The following is a 6027-nucleotide window of genomic DNA, read 5'->3' as shown; positions in this document are numbered from 1 at the left end:
GGAGGTCCTCTCCCCCTCCTTTGTACCTATCCTCACCTGTGAACCCTTCCCCACTCCTTCTGAGAGTAGTGACTGCTTTCCCTATGCTGCGGGGGAGCTTTCAGCTGTGTCAGAAACTATGCACCTGGCCGGGTGCAGTGGTTCACACCTGTAATCCCAGCACTTTTGGAGACTGAGGTGAACAGATCACTCGAGCCCAAGAGTTCAAGAGTGGCCTGGGAAACATGGCAAAACCCCATCTCTACAAAAAAAAAAAAAAAAAAAAATTAGCCAGGCGTAGTGGCATACAGCTATAGTCCCAACTACATGGGAGCCTGATAGGAGGCTCACCTGAGCTCAGGAAGTCGCGGCTGCAGCAAGCCGAGATCGCACCACTGCACTCAAGCCTGGGCAACAGAATGAGACCTTGTCTTTTAAAAAAAAAAAAAAAAAAAAGGCCGGGCGCAGTGGCTGACGCCTGTAATTCCAGCACTTTGGGAGGCCGAGGCGGGTGGATCACCAGGTCAGGAGATCGAGACCATCCTGGCTAACATGGTAAAACCCTGTCTCTACTAAAAATAGAAAATATTAGCCAGGCGTGTTGGCGGGTGCCTGTAGTCCCAGCTACTTGGGAGCCTGAGGCAGGAGAATGGGTGAACCCGGGAGGCGGAGGTTGTGGCAAGCCGAGATTGCGCCACTGCACTCCAGCCTGGGCGACAGAGCGAGACTCCACCTCAAAAAAAAAAAAAAAAGGCTAGGGGTGGCTGGGCGTGGTGGCCCATGCCTGTAATCCCAGCACTTTGGGAGGCCGAGGCGGGTGGATCACCTGAGATCCACATGGTGGATCTACAGCCTGGCCAACATGGTGAAACCCCACCTCTACTCAAAATACAAAAATTAGCTGGGCGTGGTGCTGTGCGCCTGTAATCCCAGCCACTTAGGAGGCCGAGGCAGGAGAATCACTTGAACCCGGGAGGTGGAGGTTGCAGTGAGCTGAGATCGCACCACTGCACTCCAGCCTGGTGACAGAGCAACACTCCGCCTCAAAAAAAAAAAAAAAAAAAAAGGCCAAGTGCAGTGGCTCACACCTATAATCCCAATACTTTGGAGGCTGAGGCAGGCGGGTCACCTGAGGTCAGGAGTTCAAGACCAGCCATGGCCAACATGGCGAAACCCCATCTCTACAAAAATTAGCCAGATGTGGTGGCAGGTGCTTGTGGTCCCAGGTACTTGGGAAGCTGAGGGAGGAGAATCACTTGAATCTGGGAGGCAGAGGTTGCAGTGAGTTGAGATGGCGCCACTGTACTCCAGCCTGGGCAACAGCGAAATTCTGTCTCAAAAAAAAAAAAAAGGACTAGGCTTGATTTATCCTCATTAAAGTCCCTAGCCCAGTAACAGGCCGGTGTTAAGTAGTCACGTTTTATTGAACAAGTGGATGGATGGAAGAATACAATAGAGCACACTGTGAGATTCTAGCTGCTGACATGTTGCATCCTAGTGTCCTTTTTCTGGGCCAAAGGGGTTGTTTGCTTTGACCTCACTATCCCTTTTATGGATTCTGTCTCAGTGGCTGAAAGCACACAATGGAACAGTGTGCCTTTCAGCAAGCAAATAGAGTGAGCAATGGAAAATGCAAACCAACAACCCTGAATGCAGGCAATGGCATGCTGAATGCAGTTACCAATGAAGAGAAACTGCTTATTTTCACTGGAATGGAGTGAAATGCTCTAGAAAGGACTGCTCTGCTCCAGTTTGGGGCATCTGTGCCGCTAGAGCTAGTACACCGAGCCCCAGCAGGTCACCTGTTGGACTTAGTTGGCATTTAGTAAGAAAAGGAATGTGAGAGAAACTTGTTGATGCAGATTTTTCTCCAACATAGGCATGCAGGGGTAGGGCCCTTTTACAGAAGTCATCCGTTAAGGAGGCATTAAATGAGTCAGAGATGCATTCACTGGACTCCCTCTGGGACATAACTAGACTCATCCACAAATTCTGACATTCCTGTTTGGAGAAGTGGTATAGAAATACTTTCCTGATAAGGCTGGGCACTATGGCCCATTCCTGTAATCCTAGCACTTCAGGAGGCCAAGACAAGAGGATCACTTGAGCCCAGGAGTTCAAGAGTAGCCTAGGCAACATGGCAAAACCCCATGGCTGGGACTCTGTCTCCACAAGAAATTTAAAAATGAGCCAGGCGTGGTGGTGTGTACTTGTGGTCCCAGCTACTCTGGAGGCTGAGTTGGGAGGATTGCTTGAGTCCAGGAGTTTGAGGCTGCAGTAAGCCCTGATTGAGCCACTGCACTCCAGCCTGGGCAACAGAGCAAGATCCTGCCTCAAAAGCAAAAAACAAAAAGGAAAAAATCCCACTTGTCTTCAGCAACTCCTCCCCCATGAGATTTAAATTGTAATCTGTAAGTGTCCATTAATAGGGAACTGGTTAAACAAATATAGTACACCCATATATTGGAAAACAAGGCAGTTCTACATGTACTGATATGGAACTATCCATAAAACATGTTAATAACTGAAAACAGGAAAGTGCTGAATATATATATGTATATATATGATATACATGATCATATATGCAGAAATAGTCTATAGAAGATTCCGCAAGAGAATAGTAATAATAGGCCAGGCATGGTGGCTCACACCTGTAACCCCAGCACTTTGGAAGGCCGAGGTGGGTGGATCATCTGAGGTTAGGAGTTCGAGACCAGCCAGGCCAACATGGTAAAACTCCGTCTCTACTAAAAATACCAAAATTAGCCGGGTTTGGTGGCAGATGCCTGTAATCTCAGCTACTTGGGAGGCCGAGGCAGGAGAATTGCTTGAATCCAGGAGGCAGACGTTGCAGTGAGCTGAGATGGTGCCACTGCACTCTAGCCTGGGCAACAAGAGCACAGCGTCACCTCAAAAAAAAAAAAAAAAAAAAAAAGAGAGAATAGTAATAACTGATGTATCCTGGAAAAGAAACTAGTTGCTGGGATAGAGATAAAACTTCTTAGAGACCGGGCGCAGTGGCTCATGCCTGTAATCCCAGCACCTTGGGAGGCCGAGGTGGGCAGATCACCTGATGTCAGGAGTTCAAGACCAGGCTGGCCAACCTGGTGAAACCCTGTCTCTACTAAAAATATAAAAAAATCAGCTGGGCGTGGTGGCACATGCCTGTAATCCCAGCTACTTGGGAGGCTGAGGCAGGAAAATCACTTGAACTCAGGAAGCAGAGGTTGCAGTAAGCCAAGATTGTGCCATTGCACTCTAGCCTGGGTGACAGAGCGAGATTCCATCTCAAAATAATAATCATAATCATAATCATAATCATAATCTAAGGACCTTATGGGACATTTAAGAAATGAAGGTCCTATAAGGTTCTCTACTGTCACTCCTCTTTTTTACAAAAACTTTTTCAATCCTTAGTAGAAGGAATTTAAATTACTATAATACATTTCTCCTAAATTCTAAAATAAGTTGGTAATCTGCCAGTTCTAGCAGTTATATGTGTATATATGATCTTATATACCAGCTTCATTCTACTTGAACCTCAAATGAGAAACCCATTTGTTTGTGAGAAAACAGTTATTGAAGTGTTAGGGTACCCGGTGTGGTGGCACACCTGTAGTCCAAGCTACTCAAGAGGGTGAGGTGGCAGGATCACTTGAGCCCAGGAGGTCAAGACTGCAGTGAGCTGTGATTGTGCCACTGCACTCAGCCTACGTGACAGAGCAAGACCTTGTCTCAAAAAAAAAAAAAAAAGTTGGAGAAAACAAAGCCAAAGTGGCTCACGCCTGTATTCCTAGCATTTTGGGAGGCCAAGGCAGGTGGATCCCTTGAGCCTAGGTGTTTGAGACCAGCGTGGGCAACATGGTGAAACCCCGTTTCTACAAAAAATACAAAAATTAGCCGGGTGTGGTGGTGTGTGCCTATAGTCACAGTTATTCAGGAGGCTGAGGTGGGAGGATCACCTGAACCAGGGAGGTCGAGGCTGCAGGGTCAACAGAGTGAGACCCTGTCTCAAAAAAAAAAAAAAAAAAAAAGATGGGGTGCAGTGGGTCACACCTGTAATCCCAGCACTTTGGGAGGGGAAGGTGGGTGGATCACGAGGTCAAGAGATTGAGACCATCCTGCCCAATACGGTGAAACTCCATCTCTACTAAAAATACAAAAAAAATGGCCTGGCGTGGTGGCTCTCGCCTATAATCCCAGCACTCTGGGAGGCCGAGGCAGGTGGATCGTCTGAGGTCAGGAGTTGAAGAACAGCCTGGCCAACATAGCAAAACCCTGTCTCTACTAAAAATACAAAAATTAGGCCGGGCGCGGTGGCTCAAGCCTGTAATCCCAGAACTTTGGGAGGCCGAGACGGGCGGATCACAAGGTCAGGAGATCGAGACCATCCTGGCTAACATGGTGAAACCCCGTCTCTACTAAAAATACAAAAACTAGCTGGGCGAGGTGGTGGGCGCCTGTAGTCTCAGCTACTCGGGAGGCTGAGGCAGGAGAATGGCGTAAACCCAGGAGGCGGAGCTTGCAGTGAGCTGAGATCCGGCCACTGCACTCCAGTCCGGGCGACAGAGCAAGACTCCGCCTCAAAATAATAATAATAATAATAATAATAATAATAATAATAATAATAATAATAATAAAAATACAAAAATTAGCCAGGTGTGGTGGCGCATGCCTGTAGTCCCAGCTACTCAGGAGGATGAGGAAGGAGAATCGCTTGAACCCAGGAGGTAGAGGTTGCAGTGAGCCAAGATCATGCCATTGCACTCCAGCTTGGGTGACAGAGTGAGACTCCATCTCAAAACAAACAAACAAACAAAAAATTAGCTGGGTGTGGTAGCAGGCGCCTGTAGTCCCAGGTACTCGGGAGGCTGAGGCAGGAGAATCACTTGAACCTGGGAGGCGGAGTTTGCAGTCTGCCAAGATCGCGCCACTACAGTCCAGCCTGGTGAGAGAGCAAGACTCCGTCTCAAAATGAAAAAAAAGGAAAAAAGAGGTTACCAGTAACCATGTATCTTGCCTTTCTAGTAGAAACAGTACTTCAGGATAAACTGATAAACAGCCTTATTTGATGGCTCCATTTTCTGTGAGAATTTCAGCTAACAAATATGGTGTTGTAAACCCTTAAAAAACTCTAAAATGTTGTTAGGGCACTAACCCAGTCCCTGCACTGTGGGGCTCCTTTCTGAGCTGGTGGGTTCTCTGTCTGGATTGAGGAGGCCCTGGGTCCCCATAGACCAGTTTTCCACTCTTCCTAATGATAGTGGATACCAGACTAGAAGTGACCTTTTGCCAGGACCATCATCCAGCCAGCCGGGGAAACCCGAGTGTGGTTTCCTAAGCAGGGAAAAAGGTTGCCGCTTTTCTGTGGGAAAGGGAGCTAGGGCCCCTCCAGAGATTCACAGCACCAGTGCTGTGCTATACAGCAAAATGGGGAGGATGGGCAGCCTCCCTATTTCTGGACTTCTGCACTAAGAACCCTCCTTGGGCCTGCTCAGATTGCCTGCTCCCTTGTACCCAGCATGGATGAATTAAATACGCTTTGGTTAATCCTCCGAAACAGCACGTAGGGGTTGGGGAGTGGCCATGGGTGCCTGTCTCCCTGCCCCAGTGGAAGGCTTAGAGTACTAAGGTGGAAAGAGCATGAAAGCAGGAGTCCAGACCTGGGTACAAGTGCCAATGCCAACACTAACCTGCGAGTGATCTCTGGCAAGCCACCTGTCCTCTGCAGACGTCGAATGAAGGTGTGGGATTTGATGGTCTCTCCGATGGCTTAATGTTAGTCCCTAGAATCTTGAAAGAGGAATGGACTCCTAGATCCTGCTCACTGAGATTGGTGTCAGCTGCCTCTGAGGGAGGGTGGGAGGGGGAACACAGGGAAAGGTGATTTTTAGAGAGGTGAGAGGTGGGTTTTTGGGGTTTTTGTTTTTGCTTTTTTGAGACAGAATCTCACTCTGTCGCCCAGGCTGGAGTGCAGTGGCTCATTGCAACCTCCGTCCCCTGGGTTCAAGGGATTCTCCTGCCTCAGTCTCCCGAGTAGCTGGGATT

This window comes from Piliocolobus tephrosceles, chromosome 16 (assembly GCF_002776525.5).
Source record: "Piliocolobus tephrosceles isolate RC106 chromosome 16, ASM277652v3, whole genome shotgun sequence".
In the NCBI taxonomy this organism is placed as follows: Eukaryota; Metazoa; Chordata; class Mammalia; order Primates; family Cercopithecidae; genus Piliocolobus; species Piliocolobus tephrosceles.
This window is presented reverse-complemented; position numbering follows the sequence as displayed.